Source organism: Anarrhichthys ocellatus, unplaced genomic scaffold (assembly GCF_004355925.1).
Source record: "Anarrhichthys ocellatus isolate YVR2014 unplaced genomic scaffold, GSC_Weel_1.0 scaffold4, whole genome shotgun sequence".
Classification (NCBI taxonomy): domain Eukaryota; kingdom Metazoa; phylum Chordata; class Actinopteri; order Perciformes; family Anarhichadidae; genus Anarrhichthys; species Anarrhichthys ocellatus.
In genome coordinates, this window is record NW_022280034.1 from 2,549,020 (window position 1) to 2,572,412 (window position 23,393).

Consider the following 23,393-nt stretch of genomic DNA (forward strand, 5'->3'; position numbering starts at 1 on the left):
CCCATCCCTACTCTCTACGGAGTTCTCAGCAGAAATCGGCTAACATGAACACAATGAAACACGAGGCAACACAAAGGCCTTTTGACGCTGCAGTGGAAGCATGAGGCATCCGGTCCGTCCGTCTTTAAGCTGATCTGCGACCTCATATTTCTGCTGTAATGCAGAGTCCTCCGGGGCTGTGGCGGTTGTTTTCTTGTGTCTTTTTGAATAACGGGCTTTATTTTAACATCTCAAATCCTCTGAAAGACACCACAGGACCTGACTCACTTCAGTTTTTTTGGCTTGGCAACTGTATAATTATTTAATATTCTCAAGCGAATGTACATTAGATATTTATTAAACCTGGGGAAGGCTTCAGTCTGCCGTCATACGCGTAGGCTACCAACAGAGCAGTGTTCTCGCAGAGTCCTTCCTCTTGATCACAGAGCTGTCACATCTCCAGTTCTCTGAGCACAAAAGCAAAAAGCATACAGTTACTCACACAAGGTGTGTCTCTCTGTTGGAGGTACGTCTTCCAGCCCAAACAATGTAGCTCATATGTTGAGCCATCAATTATGTATAGCGTCATGGCATCGCGTGTTCTGTAAGATCCAGAGTGCTAGAGGAGCTTATTTCAGTTTTGGATGTTATGAAAACTTGAAGAATGCAGATGTACAGTAGTGAGTGACATCTCTACAGGCTGCTCTGCCTGTTAACGTTCACTGTATCAACACAGCGCTCTGAACGCTCTGGTTTTTAAAAAAAGCAATAGTGGCAGGTGCCGTGTACACAATCTGAGAATTTGGCAGAGCGGCTGCTCGTAGTGCGACGCTCTGCCAGCACCGACACTTTCTCTCCTGCTGCCTGTCAGGCTTCCGTCCATTCCTCCTCTGCCAGATCTCTAATCCACTATTGTTGTGCTCATCTGGTGAGGATGAGGAGGAGCAGGAGGAGGAGGACGAGGAACAGAGTTAAAGTTAGTCCAGATCAGCTGGGAGAAATGTGGCTGCTGTGCATCCATCAAGCTGCAACTGAGCTCCGACATGTCTTTCAGCAGCGGGCAGCCGCTGAGAAAAGTGTAAACCAATACTGCTGTGTATTTACTACAGAGTTTATTTACTCTACTCATGTTTAATTTGCAGGGTATTTAATACTAAGTCAGATAGCGCTGTTGAAAACATGCGACAGGAAATGCTCCAGAATCTCAGTGTTTTTATTTCCCGTTGTCAACAAGCAGAGATTCTCACGCCTCTGTCTACCTGGTCTGAACCCCAAAACCCGCCTGAGGGAGTGACATGCATAGCTTTCTTTAAACACTTGCCAAAAATGCACTGTTTATCACAGCCAGAAGCTATGACAGCCCACACTATCTTCAGATGTTCATCTTTCCGCCGGTCCTTGAACACATCATGTGTGACGAACGCTTCCATCAGAAAAAGCAACCAAATTAAAGCTTTTAATTGTGATATTTCATCAAAAACACTTTATTCTGAATGTTTCATTTACAATTTTGCCCCAAATAAACCGTTTGCACAAACCAGATCCTTCAAAAAATATGAAATTCTGCCTCAGCGCAGGTGGGAAGCAATCATTGACTCGGCTAAGACCAACAGTCACAAACACTCGACTGAACCGCAGGCTGCTGAACGCAGGAGAGGACAGTCGAGGTTGTAGATAGTTGTATATACAGTATAATCCTAGAGGGCTTCATTAGATATATAATTACTGCATAGTTCACACATTCGACATCCCGTCTTCCCCTACCATCCCCTACCCCCTCTGTGCTCCAGAGTGCAAATCAGAAGTCTTGAAGCTATCGTTTGTTGCCAGCCTCCATCAAGCCGCTGAACCCTTAACGCTGAATCTTTTGCACTTCAGCTCTTAACAGCCGATGTGCTGTCAGTGTCAAATGTCTCATTGGGTTGAGATCTTTTCATGTTGTTTTGGTGATGTTTAATGCAAATCCACAGACTCTAGCACTGTGCTCAAGACTAATTTCCCCTCTGTGACAATAGAGTTTACTCCATCTATCTCTATCAATCAGTTTTATATCGTGTATATGATTAATATATCTGATGTATAATGTATATAGGATATGACACGTCCTGATTCCAGCTTCGTACTTAACGCACATTCACGAGATTGACATCAATCTTCTTATCTCACTCTCTGAAAAGAAACCAAATAATTTTCATATATAACTTCCAAACTGTTGAGCTGTTGTAAATATCTTAAATTGAAATGGCTCAGAATGGTGTTTTCTTCCTGTGCTGTGCCTCTGGAAACCTTTTTCCCAGTACTGACATCAGAGACGGCCTGTGACTGAGTTTACGTGAGCGAACGGGATTCTGTCACTTTCATCATCCTCCATTTCACCTGCTGCCACCTCCTTCATACAGTTAGACATTAAGAGGACACAGCCAGCTGTAACACCATCTGATGAGCAGTCGGCTCGAACACAGACCTCCGCCTGTAGCTTCTCTCGCTCTCTCTGTCTGTGTGCGAGGTACAGATCCCCCGGTGTCGCCTCTCCAGCGGGGGACAATGCACTCTCACATCACAGTTCACAGACGAACAGGCAGCGAGGTACACGCCTTTCTTATCTATGTCCTGAGTCTGAGAGACGGAGAGAAGAATACTGACTGTAGTGCACTATCATGTTCAAGTACATAATGTACCGAGCATTAGACACGGTGTACTAGGAACAGCAGGGTAGAATTAAGAGCTGGAGCAATAAGGGTGTGTCTGCTGCAGAATTCATCTTTTATAACATGTGGAATGAAAAGGTTTATCATCAGACAAACACCATATATTCGTCCGATCGCCCAACCCAGACTACACTGCAAAAAAAAGGTCCTTTTTTTTAACAAGCCCAATAGATGTACTTTTATTAAAACACGACAAAGATTCTGCACTACACTTATCTCACCTCTTTGGCAGTTGTTTTGGGAATTTTCCAAAAAATAAATGTCACTGTATTGAAACGAGACTAGTCGAGGCAGATTGCAGCAAAACTTGTGGAGCGACACGCGTTGGTCTTGGCAACAGGTTGGAATAATCTCACTCCTTTGGCAGAATGTCTCCGCTAAAAGCTGCACACAAAGGCCAGTCAGGCACCACAGAGACCGTGATTGGTTTGCTTTGTATTTCCTGCTAGTATTTCCAAGTGCAGACCTTCTCCGTGCCTCTGTATCCGCCTGACTGTGACTGTGAGAGTAGGGTCCTGGTGCTCTGTAGTACCGGTGGCACGTCGACCTGTAATACTGCAAACCACTAAGACATCAGACATGCAGCATCACTGTGCTCCACAGTACATCCTGCAGATCCCTCCATCTGTCTAGGCATGCATGGTAAATTCACTTTGTTATATAATTCTTTGCCTTCGGACAGAGTCAAACAGGCTAGCTGTCTCCCCACCCCCGATAACGGTATTTATTGTAAGCTAAGCTAACATGTTTTACTTCATAATTACGACAGACGGAGATCAGACCAGACATGTGGCTCTAACACTAGCAGGACGGGGAGGGCTTAGACAGCTGAAAGTGGATGTCATGCACGAGGAATAAACTTTTAATAGTTACACGGTTCTCTGTCTGATATTCAGAGCATTAACAATGCATGAAACATGTTTATCTGAGCTCCTCTGTGCTTTGTTTACTTAGCATCGGTTAGCTCTCTCCGTTTCTCTGTACTGCACGTATAAGACGGTTACAGCCCGAACCACACAGCGCTGACGAGGAAGCCTCTCCTCTCCGGCTCCCCCTTCGGTTAAACACCGTTAGCTCTGTCAGCACTGTTGCCATTGTTTGCGCTGCTAGCGCAGTTAGCACCGTTAGCTGCTAGGCGCCGGCTCAGCCACCACCTCGTTAAAGAGTGAAGGCAATAGATATATGCTCTGACTTTGGTATTGAGCACCTTTAATGAGAGCTGTGCTTCTTTTGAATGCAAACAAATTGATATTTATACATTTTGAATTAATATTTGTTTCTTTATTTTTACATCACGAATGGTGCACATTCTAATTACACGTGCTGTAGTTCATCGTAACCCCAACAAACCTCTTTCAAAGCCAGGAAGTGATGTAAGCGCTCTCTCTCTCTGACTCTCACTCTTTTCTGTCTTTCACTCTACCTCCGTCATGTTTCTTTGCAGTTCACCATTACTTTCACTCCCTTCATCATCCTCTCTAAGTCAGACTTCGGTTGCTCTGCCATGCTGTTTGCTCTTTGATATTCCTTTTTTATTATTTTCTGCTTGTTAACACTCTAAATTCAGTCTCCCACTTGCCCGTCTCTTCCTCTTTGTAGCTTGATCTGTGGAGAACGGACGAGGCTAGCGCACACAGAACCTGACAGAGAGAGAGAGCTCATAGGACTTTCATTATATGCCACCGCTGTGCACTTTCATGCAGAATAAAATGAAAAATCGACAGAAGAAAGCAGTGAGTAATAAGATCCCAGAAAACACGCATAGAGATGCATAGACGTGCGAGTAGATGGAGGTTTGTGTGTGTTTGTGTGTGTTTGTTGTTGTTGTTCCCGGGACAGTGTGACATCTATGTCAACCTGCTGCTATCTGCCAATGAAATGAAAGCTTTGCTTTTTTTGGAATATTTATATTTCGTTTTTGCCTTCCTGTGAGACAGTAACATATCTCTCTATAGCATCTGAAATATTCAAAAGACAAACAGCCCAACAAGACATTTGTGTAAACGACGATTTCATACAACTTCATTTAGTGAAAGAACTATTGACTTTACATATTCCTTTGCATCTTCAATAAACTAACATATTCCAACATTTATGCATGGTTATTTTGCAGAGGTAAAACACATTTCTGGGCCTTTTATTAGCAAAGTTGCATGATGCACGCGTCGGTTCGCAAAGCATTCTGGGGATTTTCTTCTTCCTCTCCGCTTAGAGGGCCTTCTGGAGGGTCTTGTGGGCGGACTTGTGGGCGAGGTTCAGGATGTACAGTCTGTGAAAATGTGGATTTATGAGAACACAACTGCTCCCAATACTTCCTACAACGTGTGGATAGTTCCGGTGTGTGTCTGTACTGTGACTTCGTCTTGGAAGTGGAGCTAACGTGTGAACCTGTTGAAGCTTCTCTCCTCTTGTGTCTGTTTCTGCTGCAGGAATAGCATAGCTGAGTTTTAAAAATGGACGTGTTGCAACTCTTAGTGTGTTTGTCTGAGCGAACACTGGTTACTACAGAGATATGCTCTCTTGCAATACTTAATCAACGCACTCAAAGCACACTACGTTCTGTTCCAAAACTGAAGCTGTTTTTCCTCTTTTGTTGCAGACATTTGAACTCGTATCTGTTCTTTTACTGACAGTAACACATTTAGCTATCTAATGGGTCCTTGACATTCAAATGATGGCGCGGATATTGCTGTGTGTGTGTGTTTTAATGCTCAGTCTGTGTGTATTTTGGATTACAGTTTCATCTGAGCTGTTTCGTCTTTGCTATCCATGAACCTCTGTTACATCACAGCTCTTTATTGTGCAGTGAATTAAATCGGTGCAGTTGGTTCTTTTAAGATTATTTTGCCATTTTAACATATGTTTATCTCCAGCTGCTCACATATTGTGATGCATCACAGATAAAGGTCTTGCTGAATATTATAATGGAGCTCGTCGGTGAGTTTCTGGAAGATCCCATTCATATTCTGAATCAAGGATTGTTATTGTTAATCATAATGTCGTAACTATCCGAGGTAGACTGACTAAGAGCTACGAGATGTGAAACCACGGTATAAACAAGTCTGTATGATAACAAGCTTTTATTAAGAAACACTAGTTTTGTTGCTGATGTCATACTACACTACCTACAATCCTAAAGTGTTATCGCGACGTCTGTGGTTGGTGGCTCGTGAGGGTATGTGCTTCATGGTGTGCTCCGGGTTGTCCAACAGGACCGACGTGGCGTTTTGTTGAAAATGTTCTCTAATTTGACAAAATAGTTCAAAGAAATGTGTTTCTGAAAGCATGTGAGGGGAGAAATAAAGCTTTTATTAGCTGAATCTGTCTTCATTTTAGATCGTCAACGGTCACTTTCAAAGTTTTTCGGGAGTTTTCAGATGTTTGAAACTAGAGATTGAGACCATAAACTCATGTTTACAATGTTTACTGAGGTAATAAATCAAGCGAGAAGTAGAGTCATTTTCTCATAGACTTCTATGCAACCAGAGGAGTCGCCCCCTGATGGACACTAGAGAGAATGCAGCTTTAAGACATGAAGCACTGGCTTCACTTGACAGAACCGGACGTTTGACGCCTGATACAAAGTCATAGACAGCAGACCCACAGATGACGACATGTGGTGAGTCACATGGTGTCTCAGTGTTCACTGTGACGGCCTGCACAGCCTTGTGTCGCGAATAGACTGAACAGCGGCAGCGTGTGTTGTTATGTGGATGTGCGTGCAAGATATCATACTACAATCCACTGCCTTTATGTAAGGATTGCTGTGATGACGTCGCTTGGGGTAATGCATGTATTTAAATCAAAGGTTAAATGGACTCATTAAATTACAGTCGCTAACGTTTTTAATGCTAAACGCATCATGCGGTGGAATCTGCAGCATCAGCCGGCTCCTCTCATCACGTGTGTTCTGAAGGCACTGACTAAGAGACTCCCTGCAGTGTGCTGGGTTATGTTAATGACATGGCTGCACAATGGAACCGTCTGCTTTAATTATGGAAGAGTGGTGGGCTCACGGCTCCTGCTCCCCTTTCTGCTTCTTTTGATATTCCTTCCTCTTCTCCCACACAGTTCCTTCCTTTTTTGATTTCCCCTCCCCCTGCCCGGTGAGGAGAGGTGGACTAATCCTCTGAATCAAATGTGTCACCTACTCTTAAGCAGGAATGAATAGGCCCTAGATTACCCCCGGACACTAATCGCATTTAGGCTCCACGATGTAGCTTCTGTGCCGGGCTGGAGGGTCCTGAGGCCGGCTGATTTAATGCAGGTCTTGAGCTTTGCTTGGGGCCCAGCTGTCGTCATGCACCTGTTGAGCTTCTTCCTTCCTCTTTTCTGTGGAGGGAAGCTCATAAACATATTCATGGTTTGCAAAGATGGACTCAAGTTTGTTTATAAAACTAAAATAGAGTCAACCAGTGTTACTTAGTAGACGTACCTGCTAAATATACAAAGTTGTAGACCAGGAATATAGGTCAAAATACCAAAACCGCTCTGTTACAACTGGGCTGTCACAATAATTATGATATCAAGTTATCGTACCACATATCGTATGAAACAACAACACGGAGACTCCTTGTCCCATCCAAGATGACAAACTTTATTACTCCTTTCAACCTTGACAAAGGTTCTTACCTTTCACAATAAAAGACATGTATTTGCCGCCGAGTATTTAGCATTTTCTTGTCATTTATTAGTTGTTCCCCGGGTGTGTAAAGGCCTTCATAAGACTTTTGCGCATTTTATTTATTACAGCCAGAAATCCATTGCACTTATTGGTTTGCTTGTGTGGTTTTATTTGACAAATTCTTTCCCATTACATTTCCAGTCTCTCAATATTCATCTGTCTTTAAAAGGGTTTACTTGCATTATTATGCTTTTATGTTGTCATTATATCAGTGGCGTAAAATCGGCTTAAATTGACAATGATTTAGTTTTTCCCAATTATTTCTGGGACAATAAAAGTAGTCATTGTGACAGGCCCATTTACAACTTGGATATGATTTTTTATAGCTTTGACTATGATCTTCAGTTATTATAACATTATTCTCATCCAGTGGGATGTATTTTTATCAATGCTGCCATGTTCACAGATCTTATCAATTACTGTAACTTGGTTAGTTCATAACTGAATCTGTAAGTTCAGTCAGCATCATGTCTGGTTTGAGATCCGTTAACGTCTCGCAGCAGTTTACTGGTCCAACTGCTTGTGGATAATAGTAAATAAGACCACCATCTGGGACAAAGACGCATCTGTTCCACAAACCAGCTCAGTGCTGCCAATCTTACCAGCATGTGTGAAATGAAAAATGTAAATCACTGAAAGCCCGTATGTGATGAGGAGACACAAGAATCTATCGGCAGGGCGAGTGTATCGATAATCTTATAGGTAACGCCAATTCAAAGTGCTTTACATTACAGAGTCCTCATAGTCTCTGTACTGTGGAGTGAAACAAGATCACAATGTTTCAATTACGTTTGATTTGACATACTTACTAATGTCTTCATTTAATGTGGGACCCGATAGTTTAGTGGTTTAGTCATGAGGTCCTTTCTGTGACTTGAGGATATTGTTTACATCGTGGTATTTGGTCGCTGATGCTGGAACCCAGAATAGTTTTATTTTCACAAGGCATCGGGGCATTGCCCTGGAAAATAAATGGAAATGATGCTACATTCCTTTTATTTTGAGAAATCCCAAATGTGTAAGACAAATTAGACTAACCTGTTTTTCATTATGGACATTTTTCAAATTTGAGTTTATCTGCTCCGACGAACCCATAAAACCCCCCGAAATGTTGTTCCATATTTTAAGTCCTAACTGTGTGTTTGCACCAGCCTCCCTCCATCTCATGCTCATACACACAGACAAGTATCTCTAGAGCACCAGCTTCCTTCATCTTACACCCCCACCCTGTGTCTCTGACTCGCTTTCCCTACACATATCTCATGCGAATGCAGCGTCGAGGGCTCCGGAGCAAAGCTATTTGCAGCTTGACCAACAGTAAATTTTCATTTTGACAAGCCCTGTTGCATTGTCTTCTCCCTGTTAGCCATGCCCCCCTCCCCCCCCTTCCCCCGCTGTCTCCTTGAACCATCCAACTGTGCGGCCTCTCATCAACGAGGCCTTGTGTCTCTCTGACTTCCAGTCTCAGGATCTTTCTATAGTCGTCATCGCTCCCCTTATTGCTGTCCTCCTCCCGAGTGCTGTGCATGTTATGAGCGCCTCCAGTCTTCAGTGAATCCCGTCTTTCACCGGGATAAAACGACCGCCCTTGGGTGACCATGCTGTCACCCACCTCCCACCCCTTCCTCCCTCTCTGCCCCAACCCGAATAGATTGAGACACAGATGGCCTGAAGGACGTTTACTGTAGTGTGTGTGTGTGTGTGTGTGTGTGTGTGTGTGAGGGTCTGGGCATGCAAACCAATGTATGTGTGAATAAACGTTTTTATCCACAGTTACACTCGGTGCACATGGTTTGAGAATTGATTCCTGATGTTATTAGCAGAATGTCAAGCTTTATGGGCAGAGACAAAGAATGCATTCAAACCCACAACTGTTTTTGAACCGCATGAAACAGCTAAAATACCACGAAGGAACACATTTTTTCTTCCATTGTTTCCAGATAGGCACTGCAGATTCTCCAACGGGAATGTTTACGTGTTTGTACTGCTGCCCATCGTGTTGCATGGATGACGATACTTTTACTGGCAAGATGACGTCCAATTTTAACCAACACTTGAAAGTGCATCCCGATATACAGACATTTTAATGTGGCACAAAAAGATTAGGTTTGGCTTGGTTTCATTATTCAAACAACATGCACATCATACAAATGAACCTACAGTTCTTCTACAATTACAACGATAGTGGCCAAAGTGAATTGTTTATGAAGTGTCACCTCATGTGTGGGGTGAGTTGTAACAGATAGAGGGTTAGTTGTTGCTAGAAAAGTCTGTTTGAACACAAATAATTCAATTCCATTCTATGTATAGACTATAGGTGGATCTGGTGAGTCTTTCCACATATATCATGGATGGATAGGTATCCTTCCAGCTCTACTTTCTACCTATTGGTCCATCATGGAGGGATGTAGATACGTAGAGTATATATACCAAAATATGAACAAGAGGTGTGTCAAACATTTATAAACTTCCAAAGTTAATGATGAATAGTTGGTTCATCTTGTAAGGCTTATATGATATACTGTATAATACCTCTCATATACATGACACAGATTGCATACCACTGTCTTTAATCCAACAGTTGACTTCTTTTCTCTGTTGTCGTCTCGTTCTCGCTCTCTCTCGTCACGTTTGTGATCCTCCAGGCCGCTTGCTGCCACTGATACCCATTAATGCTATTTCCTCTTTTGCCATCGGTCCCTGCGGGTATGTCGAGGTTCTCTCTTCTTCCAGAGAAGTTCAAAAGGGGCATCGGATGTTGGATCTAATTTTTTACTTATTTCGACTCAGTGAGACCGGTCAAGGCTAAGCGTAATGGAAGGGGGAGATGGTGTGAAGGTGGCGATGAGTAGGATTGGGAAATTTACTGCCGCCACAGAGCCGTGTTTTCATGTGAATTCTGCGAAGCCACTGACGGGGGATCTGCTTTATGCCAAGCCGCTGCAGATTGGTTTGAGCCCTTTCCCACAGACAAGCCACAAGAATACCCACAATGCAACGTGCTCATGCAAAGTAGACGAGGGGAATCTTGGCTGACATTGTTTCTGAAATTACATGAGTTCCTCCTCCACCCAACCTAAATTATGATTTGATCAAAACCATCGCAGTGTACACTACACATATGGTCTCTCATGCTTTGACTTCTCAAGACTATCCCACTTTGAAACATTGCATTAAGAGAGCACCTCAACGTGTTTCTGGAGGCAACCTGCCTGCCAATCTCATGGTTGATGATGATGGGTTTTGCTGAAACTGTAGGTGTAATTGGGGCCTTTGTATGCAGAGATGATGCATTGCACCCCCAGAGCTGGAACTCTTTGTGCCATGCCATGTTTAGCCTTGCATCGCTCGGTCTGCATCGTCAGAAGATCTTTTTTCCCTGAGGGCGGAACAGCGAGGCAGGATCTGATCTTTTCCATCCACCATCATTCATAGTCCTGACAGGCCGGCAAATTCCCCACTCCCCCCTCCCAGCCTGGAGTTCAAAGCCTTACATTTGCCAACGGGGGTGGAACTTGGGGCCCACTGACAGAATTTACCCTCAAGATGTTTTCAGTTGAATGTCCTCTGAAGTGGGAACACTTTTTCTGCTTCTGTTTTAGACTTCCTCCAGTCCACTGTGGGTATTCTATCTGGTGAGATCATATCAGTGTCGCTTTTTTTCGACACTTAGAGGAAGCAGGGGGAGCACGTAACCTACAAAACAAGCCTCTCTTCTCTCTGCTCATGAAAGTCACTGCTTTGGAAATGCAGAACTTTTAAGTTGCCATCAGGCTTATAGCTGTGATGCCTTTTGCTGCCTTTTAATTTGCACCAACTAATGATTGTCTTTGTGGTTGGATTGAAAAAAGGAAGGGCAAATAACAGCCTCTGAAATACTTCAAAAAACATCTCTTTACTTACTTCAACGAGAGCATGCAGTGGGATTGTTAAAATATAATGAACTGTATTTACAAGAGAGGTTTAACAGCCCCTCTTAAAATGTATAAAGATGTGTTGATGATGTTGGGCAGGCTTGGTCAGATAAGAACGACTTAATTAGTCGCAGCGAGCGGGAGCCTCATTATTTGATGGATCTTATCAAAGCCTCTTTCTTTTCATGCGTCCCCGCCGGCGACAGCCGTAGCCGGAGGCATTGTGTTCTCAGGTTGTCTCTCTAGACGGTCAGGAAACGCCTGGAGGTAATTTCTTCAAATTTGGCACAAACATCCATTTGGACTTAAAGGATGAATTGATTCAAATTGGGTGGTCAGAGGTCACTGTGTCTTCACCAAACTTGGCCATAACTCAGGAGGATAAAATGATGACGTGATGTCATTTGGACAGACATGGACGTAAACTTTACTTTGACTGGTTGTTACTTTTTAAAAGCCTGTTTACGGCATTTAGGTCAAATGACAACTTGAAATTGAGACTTTTTGACAGCACCAGAATGCCAAATACCTCCCGCACCTTTGACCAACCTCTTAGCTGAACATGATCTCCTTTTGATGTAGTTAGGATCTCGAGCCATTCCACCTTTTTAGGTTAGGCGTTCTGATTGATCAAGAGTCTTTATGGGTTAAAGTGCGATCATTAATGTTAACAAAAACTAACAACACATATTGTTAGCACGTTGCTGATTTTCTTCAGTCCACCGTGGATCGATGTTCTATTGTCTAACAGCATCTTCATTGTTCTTTAGCTGTGGTTATCGTCGTCTACAGAGCCTCAGATTCCACTTTGAACTCTGTTATGCAATATTAATCGTCACCCAGTTTCTTTGTGCATTAGGCTGTGCAACCTCACAACCTCGTGTTGTTTACTCGTAGCACCTGTGGTCGCTTTGTTAACAGGAAATGGGAAGTTGCTGTGCCGTGACTTTGTTGAAGATGCATCAGCAATGCTTCAGATGTCAATATCAGGTCATGTTGGAGCAACGCACCTTTTAAACGGTGGCGTGTTTACCATCTTTAGGTCAGAAAATCATGTTCAGTGCAGAGAAAAAAAGCAAGTAATTATACCTAATCCGTCATTTAAGCTGCTGGTCATACAGTGTGTCCTGTATGACCCGTGCTACGGTTCAGTGCGGGCCATGCTCATAGGTTTAGACACGCCTCATGTACTGTACAATAGTTGTGACTGACTTTGCACCAGGATGGGCTTAGATACACTATATATGATAGCTATCCAGCCGGTGCAAATATAGCACAGCCATGTGATCTCATGCCACACTAATGCTACTGAAATCCAACTTGACACTGGACACCCATCAGCATGTACACAGGGCCAGCAAAGCCTCGCACACACTGTTTATTCATTTCTATTCTACACGGCTAATGGATTACAGATGTAGGATGTGCCTCAAGGCGGTTTATAAATGAAAATATGTTGCATTATTGTACATTTTCGAGGGGTACTCCAGCAAATGAGTATTGGACATCCATGAAGTTGTAATTGTTAGACGGATCAAAAAAACAGTTAAAAAAGGAAGCAGAACATTTAGTCCTTAGCATGACGCAGCTTTAAAAACACCTAGAAACCTCAAAGTATCCTCCTGAAAATGAGCGTGTCTCCTTCAACAACCCGGCGCCAGTTAACCACCTGTCAGATTCCTCCTCTTAAACAAACCCTAAACCTAACTCGTTCTCACTCGCAAGCTCTTTTTCCTCCCTTCTTTTCAGAACACCCAAATTCAATTATTAGTTTCATTTTAGCTCCAGCGGGAGGGCATCATATGACTGCTACCTCTCTCCTTGTGGCCCTGTGTTCTCCTCTTCTTCTGTGGTTTTTCTTCTTCGAATGGCCCACGTAGAAGAGCCCTCCAGCTAATTAGAGAATCTGCAGTGGAATTTCACTGCGACAAAGGAAGCTATTCATGTCGGCAGGATTGTGAAAAGGCCACACTGGCAGCGGCGATAGCATTGCTCAGAGGAGTTAGCAGAATGAAGACACTTCACTTTGAAGCTCGTCTGCTTCCAAAGACACCCGAGCTCTCAAACTCGACGCAGTGCTGCTCAGCCTTCAGCTTCTGTTTTTACGCCGTCCTCGGTTGCTTTGTGCGAGGGTGGATCTGAGTTTCCCCTCCTGTCACACGACTGTCAGCGCACGGGCTGAAAAGTTGACCTTCCATCTTAACCTTGCTGTCTTCAGCAAGTTGATCTGGCGTCTCTGTGACATATCCGACCCACATATTCCTTCAATGCACTGAAGACAGACACGCACCATTTCTCCGCCTCACTGTTATTCCACCGACCGGCAATATATCCATATTACATCGACATCGTGGTACGGGACGAGATGTCGTCTCACATCTTGCATTTTATCCACATTAAACATTTGTTTCATAACTTTGTAAAAGAAAATGTAACACATAAGTACACAGATAAACATTCATAGAATGTATTATTAAAATGATAAATCATACACCAGCAAGTCGGTAAAATATCTTAAAAATGTACAGAAATGACATTTCAAGAATATACTGTTTAAATGCAGCAACAAATTGGTCAAAACTTAAACAATAATTAAGATTCCAACATGTAATGTCTATAGTATATAAGCATTGAATAGATCTGCAGCATTGTCACAGATACGTATCTGAGTCAGTATCGGCCCGATCTCTGCATCCTCTCCACAGCCGTTCTACAGGGAGAAGAAATGTATTCTTTATGTTCAGACGGAGGGGAATTTCCCTCGCGTGGAATGTGCAGTGAAACACACCCGTCACATTCTCCACACATGCCATCAAGAGTACGCAGCCACCGCAGAATAAAGGCGGCTAATGTTGCATCATCTCACAGTAAACGTCGTCCACACAGATACGTAAATGAAAATGTGATATTCAGTTATCAACTTGTATTAGATCACACAGACACGTCCTAATATCACAACATCCACACACATGCATTCCTTTCGGCCCTCCCCCCCTCCCCAATGGGACCGTACAGACATTTACGGCTTCCTCTCTTCATTCCTGTCTCAAAGCACTTTGCAGTTTAAGCAGGTTTCCTTCCCCTTTCTCACTTTCACAGATTTTCTCACAATCTGTGGATGCTTTTCCTCCCGTCGTCTGGTTCTTTTTCTCTCTCTCCCCTCTTTGTTGTGTGGAATGTCACTGTCTCTTGTGGGTTTTACCGTTCATGTGGAATTGTTATTCGAGACACAGACAATAATGAATTGTAGCAGGGATGCATTGCCTGTAAATGCTTCGATACATTTTGTCATTACAGTTCTGTTCTGAATTTGTCATCTTTGGAATAAACCTCACAGTGAATGTAGATCAACAATCAGCTTTTCATTGTGTGATTAATAGGAACTGACAGATGGGAACTAAAGTAAAAAAGCACAATGTTTGCTTAAAGCCAAACTGCCAAGTAATGACTTTGTGTTGGCACAACTTGTTTTGATAATATTGGCAGTTGATTATTGGTTTTTTTTAAGATAAAATCAGCTGTTATGTTGTGAATGTTGTGGGTAAGAAGACATTGACGCTTAAAGGAAACGTTTGACATTTTGGGAAATACACTTGTTCACTTTATTGCCAAGAGTTAGATGAGAAAGTATATAGCACTCTCTTATCTGTCCATTAGATATGAAGCTAAAGCCAGCAGACTGTTAGCTTAGCATTAAGACTGGAAACGGCTAGCCTGGCTCTGTCCAGGGATAACAACATGTGCCTAAAGCTCACTAATTACTACTTATTACTAAGACGTTAGTAGGTGTATTGTTGTCTCTTTGAACAGTTTTCCTCCTGGCTATAGTCTTAATGCTAAGCTAGGTTAAACACGTTATGACTCCACCTCCACACTTCACGCACATGACACCATAGTGACAGGATTTTCTCGTTTCACTCAGAAAGAAAGCAAATATGTATATTTCCATAAATGCATGGACATTTGGCAATTCACAGCAGAAGCTAGCACAGCTAGCTTAGCACAAGAGTGCTCACTAGCGTCTTATCTGAGATGACAGGCTGCTAAACATCAAAGTGTGACCCATGCATGCTAACATCTGCCTGACGTCAGTCTGTCAACAGGTCCAGCACTTATGCTGACATTAAAACCAGTAATGCTAGCTGTAGGAGGATGTTTTTTCTCCCATTTTAGCGTGACCGTGACGCAGGCCCGTAGATAAACATTTGGCTTTCATGTCTGACTGTGAGGTAAACAGACCGAAGCTCCTGAGTTTAACTTTTCACAGAGGGAGGGAGGGTTAAGAGAGAGAGAGAGAGAGAGAGAGAGAGAGGCAAGGAAAGACATAGACGGAGCGGAAGAGGAATACAGGAAAGGAAAACAGAGAAGGGAAGAGGAATCACGAAAAGGTCTCAAACTAAGAGGAAATAGAGGGGGGGGGGGGTAAGGACAGACAGAAACAGAACAAGAAGTAAGCGTGAGGACGGAGCTTGCTGGCCCTGTTTGTTTTCTATATGCTATCCCCTCCCTCTGTCTCAGCTGCTCCCCCACCCTAACAATCCTCTTTCTATTCCTTCCAGGGCGGACGAGGCGGACTACACAACGCAGGAGGCCCGGGGAAATCATTAACGGCACACAAACACGTACACTATGACTGGTAGGTCACGTGATCGGTAGATGTTTATGAAGTGTGTGTGTACACACCGCAGACTCAGCAAGCGGCTGGTTTGTGTAATGATTATTTATCTTCATCCCTTCTGCTGTCCTCATCCTCTTCATTGTGCGCAGTGATTTGTCACATGTGCAGAATGCGCTGCTCATTGGTTCACTGTCTCTGGAGCCCCGCCTCCCGTAGCTTATGGTTCATAACCAGGAAGTGAATCCCTCTGATGAGTTAGAACAGGTATAATACATGATATATCCCCCTAATTTACTCAGTTAAATACAAATCCCTAACAGGTTTAATTTCACTAACACTTGTTTTAGTAGTTCTTTATTCATCTAATTATGTTGATTTATATTTAACACTGGTGGTGGAAGAAGTATTCAGATACTTAACTTAAGTTAAAGTACCAATGCTGCAACGTATGAATACTCCATTACAAGTAAAAGTCCTGCATCAAATATCCTACTTAAGTATAAGCACGTATTAGCAGAGTTAAAGTACAGGTTTGGCCCCTCTGGCTGATACATTAATATATATGACATTTGATTATTTATACTGAAGGTAAAACGTGTGAGCACCATGTGAGTGTCTGAGCTGCTGGAGGTGGAACCACTTAATATACAGTTTTATATCCAAGGACACCAGATGTATCTTGAAGGGTTGTGAGATGATTAGCAGGAGAGATTTATTTTACGTTTTTGACATTTCATCAAATGTTTGACTTTTAGTGAGATATTGGATCATTAGAACATTTGTTGAAATGAAACCACATGAGAAGTTTAGAGGGAAATGTACTATAAATCTATAAAAAAAAATAGGTGGAACTCATAAATCTGAAATGTAACCCGGACTACAAACAGCTTGTTGTCGGACAAAAAGGTGTGAAACCTCTGGCTTAGTCTCTAACAATGTGTTTTATGTTCAAAGCTTGTTATATTATCCATTGTGTGAAATCTTTAGCTTTTATTAACTAGTAACTAAAGCTGTCAAATAAATATAGTGGAGTAAAAAGAGCAATATCTCCCAATGAAATGTAGCGGAGTGAACGAATAAAGAAGCCTAAAATGGAAATACTTCATTTGACAGGTTTTAATGTGTATTATTAGACAAACCTGTAAGTAAGATATTTCTCAGTGGAAATCTCCATGACAGGAAATAGAAATAACCACGTGATGGCATGGGTATTAAGCACCATATGCTGGGAGAATTAGACTTTTATGCAAATTATGTTTTCTGCGATTGCACAATGCATCTTCAGCAATCAGCTTTTTTTTTTTTGAATGGTGCCTCCCATAGTTTTCATCTCTCCGCACAGTTGGAGCCAACGGGGAGGCGCGTAATTGTGGTTTAATCCTGCTCTAAGTCCCTGCAGCATTAGGGAAGCGGCGGAGGCAGATACTGCATCGCAGGCCGGGCACAGTGAGACTGAATAGCCCCCAGAGTTGTTTGGACAGATGTGTGGTGAGAAAGGCCTTAATGTTTAGAGAGTTCATACTGGACCAAAAGGGACTGGTGTCAAGTGCTACTTGATAGGACTGCAATGGTTTGGGTATTTGCTTCTAACTGTCACGGTACGGGGGTGAAGGTTCGGTGCACACAGAACACACGGTATGTAGATTGACGCACCTAATGAGGAACCAAAGTTCCCAAGTGTTCCCAAGTGCCAGGCGTATGCCGTTAGAAACATATGCAGAGGTTAGCGGAACAGGCTGATTGTTGTTAGTCAGTCACACTACCAAAGCAGGAAGACCCTCCTGCAGGTTCCTGGTCAGCGACAACAACAAAGAGACAGTTGTGTATAAGAGGATGTTGTGTTGACCATTGTAGAGTGTGTGAAGGGAAACACGTCCAACATGCTAAGGCACGTTCAACGGCATTACTCAAATGTGCCGATCACTGGGATGTTTGGGAAAGTGTGTGTAAATGTTCACACAGAAGTGTTTGAGATGTTCCTCATTTTTATAATGAAAATAGTTTAACAAAGTCCCCAGTGTGTCTGTCTTTGACACTTCCACTACTGTCTGGTCAAAATAATGAAAAGAAACATGTCCTTATGCATTTGGGCTCATTTCCCGCTGTACCGAACCAGGCGTTCCTCAGGGTCTGAAAAGTGAAGCCATGCTGAAGTGTCTTAAATCTGCATTCTCTCTAATGTCCAGCAGGGGGCGACTCCTCTGGTTGTATAGAAGTCTATGAGAAAATGACTCTACTTCTCTCTTGATTTATTACCTCAGTAAACATTGTAAACATGAGTTTATGGTCTCAATCTCTAGTTTCAAGTCTTCTTCAATACAGCATGAAGTTCATTTAGTACATTATGGTCCATTTAGAGTCAAACGGACCATAAAGCAGGGGATGCTTTGGGGGCGTGGCTACCTTGTGATTGACAGGTCGTTACCAGGGCGTTGTCCAATCCTGGAGTTGTTTTACTGTGTTTCCGGTTCATGAAAGTTAATTGTAACCTTTTTGTCGCCTAAAAATGTCTTATTCAGTGTTTGGTTGTACTTAGCTCCACCCTCTCCTGTCACTTCTGGTTCCAAAAAAAACAAGATGGCGACGGCCAAAAATGACGAACTCAAGGCTTCAAAGCCGTAGTAATCAAACCAGTGGGACACGTCCACTTCTTATACACAGTCTATGTATCAAACCCGCACCGAACCGGGACCGCTAAACCGGATTAAGACATCAGTATTATTTGGGGGAACTGGATACGTGATGGAAAAGCGAGTCTTTTTAATGAGCTGTCATTTTTGTCACAAACCGTCTTTGTGCATTGCTGTGGCGATCAATGCAACATGTGCACCATGTTTAGTTGTGTCCCTCTCACGTGCAGAGGAGCAACAGGCAGTAAAGAAGTCACTACTGCTATTGCAAATATTCTCCTGTGTTATAATTGTTGATGACGTTGTTGTAAATGTTTGACAGCCAGACTGTTGACCTCTGACCTTTTTACAGTCGGAAAGGTTAGTGACCTGGTTCAACCGGGGAAACGTTGCTCACGGTAAATGCATGTTGCACAATCAATTGTCCAATATTTAAAAGGTTTTTATCAGTTATGACGCTGTTGTACGCTACACGTTTGTTAAGTTATTGATTTGACACTTTAAATGCATTTTGTATCTGGATATTCAAGGCACGCCTAAATGTATATTACATAACTGAAGAGATGCGTTCAGGGACAAACCAATGAAATACAAAAATGTTATTTCTGGCACGGGACACGAATATTGACCAGTTGTGTGATCATATAGCAGATTATTGTGGTTTAAGACAAACCAGCAACGAGGCTCAGTCAATATGGTTCAAATAGAGTTCAAATAGAGATCTGATAGATCTGATGGAGTCCCGAGCCGATCCAGTGGATTGGTATCAGGGCGATCCGGGCATATTTTGATGGATTGTGTAAAATGAAATCAAAAACGGATCCTCTCTTTACTCAAAGCCTTTTCTTTTTTCCCTGACCGTCACTTTCACGGGTCACATCTCCCAGTTCAACTTTCATCCACATCATATTAATAAGTTGCTGCAGCTTTTATTTCAGTCTGTCAGATCAACATCGAGGTAAACATATGCTCAGGCTCAGTATCAGCAGATGGCCATTATAGGGACTTCATCCCTACATTCTGGACCCGAGGTCCAAATACTGCGACAGACCATTGCAAACTAACTCACATACTGCCTGTTCAATAAATCGTGATAAACAAACGTTCCTGACCATTTTGATATTTAGTAGGTTAACCAGCCATTTCAAAGAGATACACGTTTGATATGTTATTGAAAACATATATACGCTGAATATTTAGTTAATAAGACCAAACACATGCATTTAGGCTGAGTTAACAGGCTATCTCCATCTTTTTATTTCCTCTCATCGGTAAAACAAACAGAATGTACGCTAGTCTTTCATATTAGAGTCATTGTTATAAGTAACAATTTTCATGAACATTCAGACTCCCTCGTGTGGCTCAAAGGTGTACTGCAGATCATAAAGAATCCCCTGCGACCCACTAGTGTCTGGTAATGTCTGGCTTAAGCTGCAGAATATTTACCAACCGCACGAGAAAATGCAACTTTATACTTCTCCGCGTCTTCAATGTCACCCAGTAAAGGGAGAAGCCTCTGTGATTCTTGGTGCTTGTAAAAGCTGTGAAACACACTCCTCCTTCTCGCCAGCTCCCTCCAGTGACCTTTTCTAGCCGCTTTCGGGTCAAGCTCTTCTCTCGGAGTCGGCCCCTACGCCGGAGAGAAGGCCTCTCCGGTTTCAACGAGGCCCACAACATAGTGTGTGTTTCCTCAACAGGAGAGCTTTCGTCAGTGGCTGGGGGATATTTTAGAAGGCGTGCTTATAGCCCCAGGCGTCTTTCGGAGCGGGGAAAACGACGGTTGGTGCAGACGTTGGACTCATAGTTTCACGCTCAGGGGTTGATGTGCACACATGTGCGTGCATGCCTACTTGCAGCTGTGCGTCTGCTGGCTCTCGCTGGGGTTGGAGCCAGGCGAGGTGCGAGGCGGGCCCAGGCGGGGAGGTGGGATCAGTCCCATCGCCGGGCTGGAGGGGCTCATTCTTTAACACCTCGTAAATCTCACCTGGCGCTAGAGGCTGCAGTGCACACACACACACACACATGAACACCTCATACACACATATGTACAAACTGTGTAGCATGCACATTTTTTTAGTGCAGCCATATATGTGTGTGTGTGTGTGTGTACATAGTGTGTTTAATTGCACACAGGCAGTAAAATCAGAGCCTGAGAGTCAACAGCAGCGATGAGTAATCCATCGCATTTCATCCGTCGACTCTTCTGACATCCATAAGAACAAAGAAAAGTTAATCTTGGCAGCATTTGAGATGCACTGAATCCGACCCCGCTGGATTTAATGTGCAGCACAGCAGTCAAAGTAAAACTAATCCCTCCTTTGATTTCTCCTGTTTCACGTCACAATCCAGAGATGTCAGCGTTCACTGTTGGTTTTTTTGGTGACATTAGGCGTCCATCAGAGTTCAAACCCATTCTTTAATTCGACCCTTTCTGCTTGTGCAACTTTCTGTAAACAGAGCCCTGAGGCTCTGCTCAGCAGTAAAACAACATATTTTGCACTTGAGTAAAAAGGAAAAAGGAAATCGGCCTCTTTGCTTGTGGAAAATTACACTTAATCTCTCTTGTGCTTTCTTACGCGTTTAAAAAGCCGGATGTACCGTCGCTGAATCAAATGACCCAAATAATCCTGCAAATGCATAGCCAAGCACACTTGTTATCTGTGTTATCTGTGGCGAATGTGTGCACTCAGTGAACCGTTGCATAGGAGGGAATGCAGTATAGCCAGAGCCCATCATATATATACATATATATATATGTGTGTGTACGTGTCTTTCTACAGTCGGCAGCTGCGCCGCCGGCTTAATCCACGAGTCATACATGTGTACATTCCCGCTCTGACCTCGTGTGTTCTTTGTGTCTCTGTGTGATGATCACACCGCTGAGCCCTCGAGGCCCCGTGTCCTGAAAAGACAGCAGGGGATTCAAGGTTAAGACTCGGTCCCCTAGTTTGACTGCAGAAGCACCGAATGTCTCTTCCGTAGAAAACCCTCGTTAACACAGAAAAATCTCTAAAGTTGTCACACTGTGCACCTGTTCTGTTTTTTTTAATCCGAGACAATTAGAGATGACTGATGTGCCCACTCAGCACACAGACTGTAAGGGCCACAGGGCCGTGTTGAGTGGAGACTTATGATCCACCTGAAGCATCCTGGGAACAGTTCCTCCAATGTCGCTCAACCAGCTCCCCTCTGACAGAGAAGCTGTTCATTAATAAAAAAGAAAACTTTCCCACTTTATGATGCCCACATTTCTGCAGGTGGCTGTGGATGTTTCCTGTGCTTCTTAGACGTCACCTCACGGCAGGACAAGGCGCTCGCTTTCTTTCCCCGTCACACTCACTCGTCACAGAGGACGGCACACGGTGTCTCTTCTTCACGTGACTGTGCAGAACACACACACGCCTGTGAAGGCTTTCAATGTAAAGCGTTCACGTCACTGGCTACAGACACACGTAACTATTAACATTCATGTCATAAATATTAACTTTATTTATTTAATACCAATGTAGAAAGTAATGTCAGTGTTGGGTTGTTAAATCAATGACTTTTTTTCCCGATTAATCGACTAATTCAATAATTCTCAACCCTGGAAGATAAATAAGTAAAGAACTATGTTTCTGCTAAATGCAACATGTATGCATGCATGCTTTTCTTTTCTTGTTCTCTAGTGAAATACTAGATATTTTCAACTTTTTGGTGTCTTTTAAATAAAACCTTTAAATGAAGCAATCTAAGAAAGAAAAAACACTTTTGTTTAAGTCCACATTAAGGCTACATCCGGTAACTTTAATACAAATATTATTTTGTCCTATTTCCTCTAACTGTCACCATATGCTGACAGTAGTACGTGAGACAGATACTCTGTGTATGCAGCTGTCAATCAATGCTTGTGAAGCTCTTGAACTCCAATCCAACTGTCAAACAACTATGTTGAAAACAGTTGAGTGAAAACAAAGCCCCGCCCACTGACCGGGTCACAAACCTTCTCATTTTACAGCCAGACTGAAACTGAAATATGTTTCTGGACAGAACCTTGATTCCTATTTGATCAGCTCAGTAGTCTGCCAGTTCCCGAGCTTCACGAGCAGTGATTGACAGCTGCGTTTAAGAGACTCCTCTGTTGTCCTTCGAGTGCGCTGGATTCTTGCAAATGCCATTCAGAGTTCTATCAGGAGGCAGAGGAACCTGATTATTCACAGGTTACTGGTCTCATGTTCGGCTGTCAGGATGTAGTGACGGTTTGTTATTTTAACCAAAGTTCTCAACTGTAGCTTAACGGCCGTAACCTGCAGCGAGAGGTCTGAAAGGTACGGCTCTACTGGAATAACAATTGAAATATATAAATAAGTAATTATTAAATAAATCACTGAATGTGTCACTGAAATTACCAAAACAGTTAGGTAACACATTTCAGCAAAACAAATGCCTCGTATGTATTTTAAGTACGACTTAAAATAAAAATAAATCCATTTAAATGGCTAAAAATAAAATGTTATGAATCGCCAAAATGACCAATGAATCACAGAAAGACTTACACAGGTTTGTGGGTGCTCACCACTAAGAAACCCACGTAAACACAGGTGTGTGTGTGTGTGTGTGTGTGTGTGTGTGTAAAAGCACAGAGAGACACAGGGGATCTTGTCATGAGCCTGGTCACTGTCAGAGCATTATCAGCTGAGCTAACCGTCTGCTGCCACCCTGTCCACAGCTCATTGATCCCCCCCCCCCCACACGGCTCAGGAGCTGTTTGCTAGCAGCTCGGAGGGAATGGTTTCCTGTCAAACAGAGCAGGTCTGAGCAGGAAAAGGGGGTGTTCTGTGTGGCCGGCCTGCACGCTCACAGTGACTGAAGTGAGCTCTA

General features: G+C 43.1%; 1 protein-coding gene across 4 annotated transcripts in view; it reads left to right on the forward strand.

Annotated features, from left to right (window-relative positions):
* Positions 1-23,393, forward strand: part of thrab (thyroid hormone receptor alpha b) — a 113,705-nt gene that overhangs the window by 33,800 nt on the left and 56,512 nt on the right. For all 4 annotated transcript variants that reach the window (XM_031844274.1, XM_031844271.1, XM_031844270.1 and 1 more), the window contains one exon: positions 15,845-15,921. The gene's annotated coding sequence lies outside the window, so the exon portion shown is untranslated. The remainder of the gene's footprint in view (positions 1-15,844; positions 15,922-23,393) is intronic.